The sequence below is a fragment of the Narcine bancroftii genome, unplaced genomic scaffold (assembly GCF_036971445.1).
Source record: "Narcine bancroftii isolate sNarBan1 unplaced genomic scaffold, sNarBan1.hap1 Scaffold_114, whole genome shotgun sequence".
Lineage (NCBI taxonomy): Eukaryota > Metazoa > Chordata > Chondrichthyes > Torpediniformes > Narcinidae > Narcine > Narcine bancroftii.
In genome coordinates, this window is record NW_027211849.1 from 1,122,486 (window position 1) to 1,136,297 (window position 13,812).

Consider the following 13,812-nt stretch of genomic DNA (forward strand, 5'->3'; position numbering starts at 1 on the left):
GAAGAAGTTTCTATTGACGGTAAGGACCGTGTGGACCATTATGCGGGGAGAATGGATCATATTGAGGATTTATTTACAGGCTGGGATGTCCAGAAGAGAGATTTGTTAAAAAACATTGATTCGTTGGAAAACCAAAGTTGTTGTAATAATATTAAGATAGTGATCTGCCGGAAGATATTGATGGTTCAGATCCTGTAAAATTTTTTCTGTAAATGGATTCCAGAGATGTTGGTAGTCGAGTCTTTTTAGATAGGGCTCATAGGGTGTGAAGGAGAAAACTTTTTCTGGGTCAAATGTCAAGAGCAGTTCTTTTAAGATGTTTGTGATATCAGGATAGAGAAATTATATTGAGGCTTGCAGTTCAGAATGCTTGCCTTGATCAAAGCCCTATGGTGTATCAAGGCAATAGGGTTTTATTTTATGCTGATATAAGTCAGGAGATTATTAAGTGATGGAAAGAGTTTAATCTGGTCAAAGCAGTGCTGTGAAAGAAAGTAAATAATGTTACTTTTCGGTATCCGATGATATTTAAGGTGGTTTATGGACGAGATCAGTCTCAATTTTTGAGAGTCCTTATGGTGCATTATCTTCTGCAAATTCCTTACCAGATTTGAAGGAATCGATGGGTAAAATGTCCAAGGATAAGATTGGGAATGGGAATGGGAAAAAGAAGTTGGAATCAGAATTGGTGAGTGATGTTGAAGATGAAGCTCAAGCTCAATGTGGGTGTTATCACTGGGTTGACTGATGGGTTTTAATGTTTGGTTGGGGGGTGGTGATTGATTCTGCTACTTCTAAAGTCATCTGCCACTTGTGGTATTAACTGCAGCTGGTCCACAGAGGGGGGTCCGACTCTTGCACTTGTAGATTTTTACATATTTTACAGAGGTTTCTTATTGTTTGAAAGGGGGGTTTGGCTTTTTTAAAATATGTAATTGCTCTGTGATGTGTCAATCTCAAGAGGAAATTAAGTTATGGTTCATTTAAATTTTGTGACCTTCAATGTTAAAGGACTTAATAATCTGATGAAAAGGAAGCGAATATTGGCATATATAAAGAAAATGAAGGTTGATGTTGCCTTTTTGCAAGAAACTCGTTTGTCTGAGAAAGAACATATGAAATTGAAGAGAGATTGGGTCGGACATGTTTTTGCATCTTCATTTAATTCGAAAGCTCTAGGTGAGTTGCTACTTTGGTTCATAAGAAGTTACCGTTTCAGTTGGAATCATTCTCTGCCACATTGGGTAGAGAGCTGTTGGTGAATTGTAAATTTGTTGCTGAAGCATGGACTTTGATGAATGTTTATCCACCCAATGAAAATGATGAAGACGTTATTTCTGAAACTTTTTTGAATCTGGGTCAAGCTAATGTAAATATTTTGGTTGGTGGGGATTTTAATTGTGTGTTGATAAATTTCCCAAAACTGTACCTAGAACCAAAATAGCTAAATGGATGTCAGACTCAATGAAAGATTTGAATTTGGTGGAAATGTGGAGGAAGTATATTCTGACAGAAAAATACTTTTCTCTTTATTCACCCAGACATGATCCTTTTTTAAGAATCGACTTTTGCTTAACACCAGCACAATTACAAGGTAGATTTGTACATGTAGAGTATAAGAGTAGGATTTGTCTCATCATTCCTCATTGTTAAGTAGAAGTACACACTCCCTTTTCCAGGCATATAAAATCCAGAAAGCTCCAAACATCAGCAAGTGGGGAGAGAGATAGCAGCGCGAGTCAGGCGGGCGAGGGGTGGGGGAAAAATGGCAGTGTGACTGGAAGGGAGTGGGGGTGGATACAGCAGCATAATTAGGGTAGGCTTAAATGTAGCTTTCCAAAATCCGAAAAATCTGAAATTTGGAACACAGTGACCCCCCCCCCCCCAAGGGTTCTGGATAAAGGATTGTGCATCAGCACATGTCCTGGTTTGCATAATGTAGACACCCCTTATCGCTGAAGATTTAATGGGATGTTATTGAAGCAACCAAAGTTTCTAAGTTTTATCAAAGACCATATTCAGTTTTATTTGCCAATTAATACATATTCAGTACAAAGTAAATTTGTTTTGTGGGATGCTTCAAAAGCTTATTTAAGAGGTCTGATAATCAATTATTCTGCAAGAATTAAGACACAGAATTTGGCAGAGAGGCAAAATTTGGAGAAGGAAATAACAATGTTAGAAAAGGAATTCCAACGAAATTCGACCGTGGATAAAAAGACTTGATTCAGTTGAAACTGTTATAATATAATGCAAACATATAAATATGAAAAATTAATACAATGATCCAAATAGTGTTACTATGAGTAAGGAGAAAGAGCGCATAAGGTTTTTGCTCGGCAATTAAGGACTGAACAGGCATCAAGGACAATAAATGCGATAAGAAATAATTCAGGAATCACTTTTAAACCTCAGGAAATGAATGATGAATTTCACTCATTTTACCAGAATTTATATTCTTTTGAAGTAAGTCAGGATGAGGAACGTGTTGAGTCTTTTTTAGGTAGTTTGGACTTATCGGTTTTGGACGATAAAGATAGGACAGAATTGGAAGTTCCTTTCAGTGATTTAGAAATTGAAGAAGCTATATTGAATATCACCTGGAGAAGATGGGTTTACAGGAGGGTTTTTCAAGAATTTTATGAAGTCTTGTCTCCTGTTTTGATGGATGTTCTTAAACAAGCTACAGAAGAGCAAAAGCATTTCCAGAATCCTTTTCTAGAGCTAGAATTAGTTATTGCAAAAAAGGAAGAGCCCCATTGAAAGTTGCCTCATTTCGACCAATATCTTTATAAGATGTAGTGTATAAGATAGTAGCTAAGGTATTGGCTAATAGACTTGCAAAGTATTTATCACGTTTAATACATGTTGATCAAGCATGTTTTTTGAAGAATAGATTTTCTTCTGAAAATATTGTTCGACTGTGACGCTGATTAACGAATCAAGACATTGTTTGAATCAATCAATGATAGTGGCATTAGATGCAGAAAAAGCCTTTGATCGAGTTGAAAGGTACTTTCTATTTAAAGTACTTGAAAGATTTAAGTTTGGGCCTTTTTTACCTGGTTGGGTTAAAGCCTTTTATAAAAATCCCTTCGCGAGGATGGTGATGAATGGACAAATTTCAGATACGTTTAATTTAACATGTTCCACTAGGCAAGGTTGTCTTTTGTCACCATTGGTGATAGAACTGCTAGCCCAAGCTATCAGACAAAATTATAAAATTAGTGGGATAAAATAAATGAAAAGAATATAAGATTCATTTGTTTGCAGATGACGTACTAATATATTTAACAAATCCTAAGTAATCATTATGACATCTGCAAACCTGTTCGGTTCAATATGGAGAAATGTTTGGTTAAAAGATTAATTGGGATAAGAGGAACATATTACCAATTACAAAGGAAGATTATCCTGCTTGTAAACAGATTACACAGCTTAGATGGACGAAGAAAATTAAATATTTAGAGGTAATGTTTGATGCGGATTATCAACATTTGTGTAAGTTGAACTATGTTTCTCTATTGATAAAATTAAAGCTGATTTAATTAAATGGAAAAATCTTCCTTTGACATGAATGGCACATGTGAATTGTATTGAAGTGAATATTTTTCCTTGTATTCAATATTTTTTTCAATCAATTCCATGCTCGCTTCCAAAGATATTTTTCAAAGAGTAATGCAGCCATCAGAATATTTTTATAGAAAAGTACATTGGATAGAGTATTGTTGCAAAAATTGACATGGAAATATGCATTAGCATCTACAATGGCCTCATTTTCTGAATTATTCATTAAATTATTAGTTAATTATCAGTTAAAATTTATGAATATGATGTTCAAAATTAATCAACCTCCTCGCCTGGCTAAAGTGGAATTAGCACAGATTTCTCATTCTATTGTACATCAATGTATATTTACATGGACTCCTAATCTTTTGCATTATTATAATTTGCCAGAATTATGACATTTATGTGATATTTGGTATAAAAGAAATCTGGCAATGGGAACTGGAGATAAGGTTTCATTTCAAATTCCATTTCAAGTTCATATCATTCTCGATTAATAATCTCAGTATTTAAAGATTTGCCAAATGAAAGGTATTCAAGTGTTAGCAGATTGTTTTAAAATGGGATAACTCTTTATTTTTGGGGAAAAAAATTGAGGTACCGTTAAATTCTTTGCTTGCATATTTTCAAGTACGTGCTCCAGTACTGAAGAATTTTGGGTGGGAATTGAAGATACCTAAGTTAACTAAATTTAAAAATGTAATTGTAAATGGGGCAGAAAGGGATTTATTTCAGAAATGCATTCTTTGTTGCAAGAGAAAATGGCCAAACTGAATTTAAATGGGAGAAAGATTTATCCTTAGAATTATCCCAAGAAGAGTGGACTACTATGTGTGAAGATAGTGTGACTAAATTTGGTGAACTATAATTTTCTACATCAGTTGTATTAAACACCAGAAAAGTTAAAAAGATATGGATTTACTCATTTGGATTTATGCTTCCTGAGATTTTACAGGATCGCAGTTGAGTCTCCTGTCTGGCTGCGTCATTGGATGGTCCAGTAGCTGTAAAGCATCAGACAGGAATGATGCAGAGTTGTGAGGATCACTGGGGTCTCACTTTCTTCTGCAGATGACATTTATCCTATTTGTTGTTCAAATAGGGCTCACGGAATTGTAAAAAGACCATTTCCAGCCAGTGCACAGAATCTTTAACCACGTCCATCATCAAAATCAGGACTGCCAGGCTGGGGAATAGCTTCTTCCCACAGGCTGTGAGATGGATGAAAAGTATCCTGTAAATGGCATAGTTACCCTAAATATTTATAAATGTAGCGGCTACTTCGATAGAGCAATGAAAACAACACACACACACACACACACACACACACACACACACACACACACACACACACACACACACACACACACACACACACACACACACACACACACACACACACACACACACACACACACACACACACACCAGGTTAATCAACACAAGACTGCTTTATTCAGACTTTGCAGGCTTCTTTTATTTACCGTCTTGTCCTGGGTTCCATGGGAGAAGTTGGGACATTATTATGAGTTTGCTACTGATCCACGGAACCACAGGTTTAAATTAAGCCCTGTGAGTGTCCCGCACCTTCTGTAAGGAGAATCCACAGATCAATGTGTCGTTCCTTGACACACAGCATCACGTGCGTGTGGTCCATTAAATGGACAGCTGTCTGTCTTACGCTTTCATGCACCCGCCAAAGAACTGTGCCCATTCTGCCCGCTACACAGCTGCTACCCCACCCTCTCCAGAACCGTCGCCAGAAAGTAAAACAGCAGCTGCATGCACCTTAGGTGGACACCCTCATTGTCTGTGCTGGGGGCATTGAAAGGGTGAAGCGGGATCCACATGGGCAGGCTTGCATCTGTCCACACTAACAGCTGTGAATGCCCCCCAATGTCCAAAGTAAACACAAGCCTATCCTTCTTCACCACGCGGAAAGGGCCCTCATATGGTCATTGTAACGGCGCTCCTGGGACCTGTCTGTGCACAAAAACATAATCAGTGTCCAGGGGTTTTGGGGGCACATTCTGTTTAGGGGAACCATGCCAGTGGGTAGGAAAAGATTTGCTGATCACAACACCATGTCGAAGCTGCTGAAGGACGTTCAGATCAGAGTTGGTGTGAAATGAATGTCCTATGCAACTCTAAGGACCGTACCATAAACCATCTCTGCGGACAATGCAGACATCTTCCTTTGGAGCCGTGCACATTCCCAATAGAACCCATGGAAATTCATCGACTAAATTGAGACCGGTGAGTAGGGCCTTTAGTTGCCGGTGGAAACGTTCCACAAGGCCGTTGGACTGTGGGTGAATTGTGGTGCGTGGTCTGATGCAATGTGGGTGGGGAAACCAAATCTAGCCATCCAATTAATGATGAATGCTATGGCCCTTGTCTCAGTGTCACTAGATGGAAACGAGATGGCCTCTGGCCAGCGTGTGAAATGTTCTACGACCGTTAGAATGTATCTCATGTTTTGAGATTTTGGCAATGGTCCGAGCAGATCCACATGCACATGTTCCAACTGCGTGCGTACCACTGGGAAAAGTTGAAGAGGTGCCTTAGTGTGCCGTTGAATTTTGGCAGTCTGGCATGAGGTACACGTGCAGACCAATTGCACAACGCCTCATATACTGGTTTTCCGCCAGGGGATTAGCAACAAATTCTCTTCTACGACATGCTTTAGCAGCATCCAATGCAGCAACTATGTACCAGAATTTCATGTCCTCTGCCATTATGCCACAAGGCAAAACTAGGTTTCAGCCTTGGTTGATTGGTCTGGAAAGGAGGCAAGTGAAGTCCTAACATCAATTGGGAAACACAGTCAGTGAGAGGTCAGGATAGCTTAGAGTTTAGACGTGTTCAGGACTGCTTTTTGCAGCAGTATGTGGAGATGCCCACAAGACGGGGGGGCAGTGTTCGATCTGTGGTTAGGGAATGAAATGGGGCAGGTGGCGGAGGTGAGCAATGGGAAGAACTTCAGATCTCGTGATCATGAGTTAATTAGATTTAGCTTAATTATGGAAAGGGATAGGTCGGGTCTGAAGTCGAAGGTCTTCGAGTGGGGGAAGGCCAGATTTGAAGAAATTAGAAGAGATTTGCAGAGAGTTGTGTGGGCTGACCTTTTAGCCGGAAATGATGAAGAGGAAAATTGGAGGGTATTTAAAGGTGAGATTTTGAGAGTACAGGATCATTATGTTCCAGATTGGCTGAAATGCAAGACTAGAAGTTCAAGGGAGCTGTGGATTTCTAGAAAAATTAGGAACGATTCAGGATAAGAGGGAGGCCCACGCTCAACATAAGAAACAAAAGATTGATGAGATATATGATCCTTACTTATATTGCAGAAAGAACCTCAAGAGAGAAATTAGAAAGGCAAAAAGAAGGTATGAAGTATCCATAGCTCATAAGGTGAAAGTGAGTCCTTCGGGTTTTTACAGATACGTGAACAGTACAAGGAGGGTTAAGGATAGAGTAGGTACTGGAAAATGGGAACGGTGGACTATGTGTAAGTGAGAAGCTTTATGAGATTAGGGAGATATTGAACAATTTTTTTTCTTTTCTGTATTCACAAGCGAAAGGGACACTGGACCATGTGAGATAAATGAGGTGAATGGCTTAGTTATGGAAAGGATAGGGATTAGTAAAGAGAGGGATTTGGAGCTTCTAGGGTCAATAGAGTTGGATGTCTCCTGGTCCTGATGGGATTTTCCACAGGACATTAAGGGAGGTCAGGGAGCAAATAGCCGGGGCTCTGACAGTGATGTTTCAAACATCACTGGAGGAGTGTGTGGTGTCGCGGGATTGGAGGGTTGCAAATGTTGTTCCACTGTTTAAAAAAAGCACAAGGTGCAGGCCAAGTAATTATCGGCCAGTAAGTTTTACTTTGGTGATGGCAAAAGTTATGGAGGATGTTCTTAGAGATAGTATGTACAAATATCTCGATAGGCAGGGAATGATCAGGGGCACCCAGAATGGGTTCGTGAAAAGAAAATAATTTTAATGAATCTTGTTGAATGTTTTGAAGACGTGACAAGGAAAGTGGCTGAAGGTAGGGCGGCTGACGATATCTATTTGAATTTTGTAAGGCTTTTGGTAAGGTTCCGTATGTAAAGTTAGTTAGGAAGGTTCAGTCACTAGGGATTAATAGATAGTGAGGTGGGTTCAGAGGTGGCTGTAAAACAGAGAGCAGAGAGTCATGGTGGACAACTGTCTGTCAGGATAGAAGCCTGTGATAAGTGGTTTGCCTCAGGGATTGGTGCTGGGTCCCCTGATGTTTATCATTTATTTTCATGATTTGGATGAGGGGGTGGTTAATTGGGTAATCAAATATGCAGACGATACCAAAATAGGGGGAGTGGTGGATAGTGAGGAAGGTTTTCTTGGATTACAGGATTTGGTTTGTTTGGAAAAGTGGACTGAAAGATGGCAGATGGAATTTAATGTTGACAAGTGTGAGGTGCTGCATTCCGGAAAAAATAATCTTAATAGGACCTATGCAGTTCAGGGATGGGCATCGAGGAATGCAGAGGAACAGAGGGATCTTGAGTTATGGTACAGATTTCTTGAAGGTGGTTTCCCATGTAGACAGGGTAGTTAAGAAGGCTTGTGACATGTTGGCGTTCATAAATCATAGCATAGACTAGAGTAGAGTTGTTTAAGGCACTGGTGAGGCCATGTGGAGAGAAGATTTACAAAAATGTTGCCTGACTTACAGAGGAAGATGAAGGAGACAGCAACTATATTCATTGGAACGTAGACGGTTGAAGGGGGTTATGATAGAGGTATTTAAAATTATGAAGGGAATAGATAGACAAGAAATGAGTAGACTCTTTCCACTGAGGGCAGGAGAGGCTGGAACAAGAGGGCATGAGTTAAGGGTAAGGGGGAAAAACTTCAGGAGAAATGTTAGAGGATGCTTCTTCATTCAGAGAGTGGTGGCAGAATGGAATGATCTTCCAGAAGAGATAGTTGCGGCAGGGTCCTTTCTGTCAATGAAAAGAATGTTGGATGTGTCCATGGATATGAGGGGGTTGGAGGATATGGGCAGAATGTGGGAAGGGGCTGGGAAATGGTTAGGGAGTGGAGTGGTTCATGTGAAACGGCATGGACTCAAAAGGCTGATATGGCCTGTTTCCGTGCTGTAAATTGTCATATGGTTATATGTGCCGGGCTCCACGAGACAAGGTGGGACATAATGAAGTGTTTCCTGCCGGCAGGTTTAAATTAAGTCCCGTGAGTATCCCACACTTTCCGGCAGGAGTCTCCACAGATCAACAAGCCATTCCTTGGCACGCTGCACCATGCGCCGTCCATTAAGTGGGTGAGAATACAGCTGTCTGTCTTATGTTTTCGTGCACCCACTGAACAACTCTTATTCTGCCTTGTCTCACTGACAAGCATCCAGTCCAGAGACTTCCATCCCCCTCGTATCCCTGAACTTTTCAATGCTAACATTGAGCTCATATTTCCTCATGCAGCTGGCAGCTTGTTCCACTCTCCCACCACCTTGTGTGGAGAAGCTCCCCCTCATGTTTCAACTAAACTTTTCCTCTTTCATCCTTGGCCCATGTATTAAGGACTTTTCCAAGAGGCAGAGTCTGAAGAAAACAACTTCTATCCTCAAGGACCCTCACCACCTAGGCCAGGATTTCTTCACACTGCAATCACCAGGGCAACAGGTCAAGGAGCCTGAAGACAAACACCCAATGGTACAAACACAGCTTCTCCCCCTCTGCCATCAGATTTCTGAATGGACAAGGAACCACAGTCACTCTCTCACTTACTCTTCATTTTGCACAAATAGATTTTTTTTTTAAAAATGTAATTTAGAGCAATATTTGCACCTATATTGTTGCCACAAAATGACAAATATTGTGACATGTTCATCACAATAAATTTTTAATTCTGAACATTGCGCTTACATCAGAAAACAATCATAGCTCAAAAAACAATTTCAAATAATGAATTAACTATTTCCATGCACCCTTCCCTTTTATATCTATTTTTCTAAATCTACTCCATAATCAAGACATCTCCACTTAACCCAACCTACATTTCTTCTACCATTCAAAGCACTCAGTAATACACCAAGGCAGTAAAATAAAAATTTAATTCTGGAAAAATAATCGGCTTTAACACCTTCAGGTTGATAACCTTTCACTGGGATTCAAAAAGATGATCAAACAAACCTGATTCTGTTTGCTGAGAAAAAGAAGAGGAGAGATAACAAACTGAATAATTGGGATGAAAAGCCCGAGCAGCAGAATTGGCAGTCGTGCTGGATGAGTGGAGTTGACTCTTTGATCAACACATCTGTCTGGATGGAGGGGTAAAGGATAAACAAGACAAACATAATGTCGTCATTGTGAGGTTCAATACGACAGCTGCAGAGAATCTGAAATGAAGGAATGGTGAAAATACTTGTTTTTGGATCAATGTGACAAAATTTGACCTGACAAAAGAAAACAAAATTGCTTTGCTCTGCCAGAACTCTCTAGATCAAGGGACACAATAAAATAGTCCAAAAGCCAACGATATGAAATTGAACAGCCAAGTTATAGAAATTGGTAGCAAGAGATAAAACACAGTTACATAATTCCATGAAAGTGGTGTTACAGGAAGACAGGGTTCTAAAGACAGCTTTCGTGGCCTTCATTAATTAACGTGTTAAAAATAGGAGTTGGGAAGTTATGGTGAGGTCGTATATGATGTTGGTGAGGCCAAATTTGGAGTATTGTGTGCAGTTCTGGTCACCTAGCTATAGGAAGGGTATTAGTAAGATTGAAAGAGTGCAGAGAAGATTTACTCGGATGCTGCCAGGTCTTCCTGAGTTGAGCTCCAGGAAAAGGTTGAACAGGTTGGGACTTTATTCCTTGGAGTGTCGATAAATGAGTAAGAGATTGCTTAAAGTGGCATATGAATGGGAAGAAAGGCTGAGAAAGACTGCAGTGGACCCAATTGTGAAGGAAATGTTTTGCCCATTGGCCCATTTCCTCTGGAGTTATGAAACCACGCACAGAACAAGTCAATGTCGTACGATTAAAACAGTGGTTTTCAAACTTTGTTTCCCCAATCACATAGCTCATTAAGTAATTCTTTACTAACAGAGCACTTCTGGCAAAGGGATAAAGTGGAATATGATCTGGGGGGTGGGGGTGGGGGTGTGGAGGAGGAGTTTGAAAATCACTGCTCTAGATGAAAAGGTTTCTCCATCTCCGTTTTAAGCAGACATCCTTTTATTATGAGTTTGTGCCCACTGATCCTAAACTCTCCCAGTACTGGCAAAATCCTCTCTATCCAGCCCTTTCACTATTCATCAGATTTCAATGAGGTCCTGCCTCATCCTTCTAAACTCGGGCGAGTCCAGGCCCAGAACCATCAAATGCTCCTCAAACATTATACCTCACTTCCCCAGGGTTATTCTTGTAAACCACCTCTGGGCCATCACATCCTCTCTTAGAAATGGGGCCTAAAATTGCTCACAACCCTTACGAGATCAGGACAACCAGAAGGTGGTCACAGGAGGGAAGACAGCTGCAGGACTGCCTAGAGTCCGTGGATTGGATGGTGTTCAAGGAGTCAGCTGAGGGGGGTGGGGAGGGTGGTGTGGCAAGATGGCGTAGGATAAAGATGTGAAAAGACACCTCTCCCTGACTGAACTGTTCAATACTCGAACCGTAATGTCTTTTTTGACTTTATCAATGTTGTGAACAATAATTTTCTACTGTAGGATTCTGGAAATGAAGAAGGAAAAAAAACAGTGTTGGGCACGACCAGTTGCCCCAATTATCACAGAGACAAAGACTGAGGGGAACGATAGGCTTTATTACATACAAGACTGCAGGCCTGGGTCAAAGTGAGGGAAGTGAAGGCCTGGGTCACAGAGGAAGAGTCCAGGGAGGAGTTTACAAGAGGATGTCATCAGGAGGGGGGGCCAGCCCGTGCCTGTACTGGTCAGTACATACAATCCCATTTCATTACAAGCAACTTAGAAAAAATCTAGGTTGTCAACCTGTGAAAAGTGCAGAAGAAGCAAGGACGACCTTCCAGAAGGAACCTCGGGATCAGTTAGACATGGATCTGAATCCTCAACGTGGAAGTCAGGAGCAGCTGGAAGAAACATCTGCAACCTCTGCACATCCGGAGATGAAAGATGATGCCAAGATCTTTGGCCGGGCCAGGAGGAGCCCAAGCATGGAATTCGACACGAGCAGGGCTTGACTTAGGAGAGTGGGGGGGTGAGTGCCCAAATGCGAGCTCTAGATACTGGGAAGGACACTGCCTGTATGCAGCGGTGCATCTGGAGATGTTCTCACTTGCAGGAAATTCTGGATCCGATCTACAGTCCGGCTGCCAGGTATGAGGTGGAAGGGAAGAGGTGGAGGAGGACAACTCAGAAGTTCAAGAAGAAGAAGAGCAAGAATTACTACTTGCTGCAGTTGGACTCAATGAAGGGAGGCCTAAGGCTTTAAGAACATCTCCTTCTCCAATGAAAGCTGTTGTTTCACCATAGACACCTTCCACAGACTTCAAGGCCCATGTAACAGGGATGGAAGTCAACCTCATGTCTACAGAACTGATCCATCAAAATGAAAAGATGATGTCTTCTGTGAACTAAGGTTTTGAAACTTTAAATGATCAATTTGCTGGTATGAAGGAAAAAATGGCTGGTATGTGTGAAGAAATTACATCTATTGAAGTGTTTAATAGCAGTGGACACTGGATAAGATCAATTTAAGAGGATAGAAGAAGTTTTTATTGACTGTAAGGACCATGTGGACCATTATGCGGAGAGAATGGATCATATTGAGGATCTGTTTACAGGCTGGGATGTCCAGAAGAGAGATTTGTTACAAAACATTGATTCGTTGGAAAATCAAAGTTGTCGTAATAATATTAAAATTGTTGGTCTGCTGGAAGATATTGAAGATTCAGATCCTGTAAAATTATTTTTGGAAATGGATTCCAGAGATGTTGGGAGTTGAGTTTTTTTTAGATCGGGCTCAGAGGGCGTTAAGGAGAAAATCTTTTCTGGCTCAAATGCCAAGAGCGGTTCTTTTAAGATGTTTGCAATATCAGGATAGAGAAATGAATTTGCGGCTTGTGGTTCAGAAAGCTCGCCTTGATCAAAGGCCTACGATGTATCAAGGAAATAGGGTTTTATTTGATGCTGATTTAAGTCAGGAGATTATTAAGTGATGGAAAGAGTTTAATCTGGTCAAAGCAGTGCTGTGGAAGAAAGGGTATAAGTTTACTTTCGGTATCCGACGATATTTAAGGTGATTTATGGGCCAGATCAGTCTCAATGTTTTGAGAGTCCTTATGGTGCATTAACTTTTGTGAATTCCTTACCTGATTTGAAGGAATCGATGGGGAAAATGCCTGAGGTTAAGATTGGGAAGGGAACGGGGAAAAGAATTGGAATCAGAATCGGTAAGTGATGTTGAAGATGAAGCTCAAGCTCAATGTGGGTGTTATCACTGGGATGACTGATGGGTTTTAATGTTCGGTTGGGGGGTGGTGGTTGACTCTACTACTTCTAAAGTCATCTGCCACTTGTGGAATTAACTGCACCTGGTTCACAGAGGGGGGGTCTGACTCTTGAACTCTTATGTTTTTATAGTGTTTTCTTATTGTTTCAAAGGTGGGGGGGGTGTTGGGATTTTTTTATATATATAGTTGTAATTGCTGTGTGAAGTGTCAATCTCAGGAGGAAATTAAGTTACGGCTCATTTAAATTTTGTGATCTTTAATGTTAAACGACTTAATAATCCGATTGAAAGGAAGGAAATATTAAAGGAAATGAAGGTTGATCTTGCTTTTTTGCAACAAACTCATATGGCTGAGAAAGAACATGAAATTGAAAAGAGATTGGGTCGGACATGTTTTTCATCTCCATTTAATTCGAAAGCTCGAGGTGAGTTGCTACTTTGGTTCATAAGAAGATACCGTTTCAGTTGGAATCATTCTCTGCCAAATCATTTTCTCAAAGACAATCAAGATAACTGACCTGTTCATGGAGCACTGTGCCTGGACTCAGATTCACAAACTCATCTGGCAAGGTCAGCATACAGCCATAGACAAGCTCTACCACTAAACATCCAAGATCTGCCCTAACAGCAGTAGGCACGCAAAGGAGAACCATGGCCAAACGTTCGCTACATGGAGATGCATCACCACCTGCTTTCGATTGTCAATGACAACGCTCAAAGAAGCTGTTCGCCTGAAATGCTCAGCGAT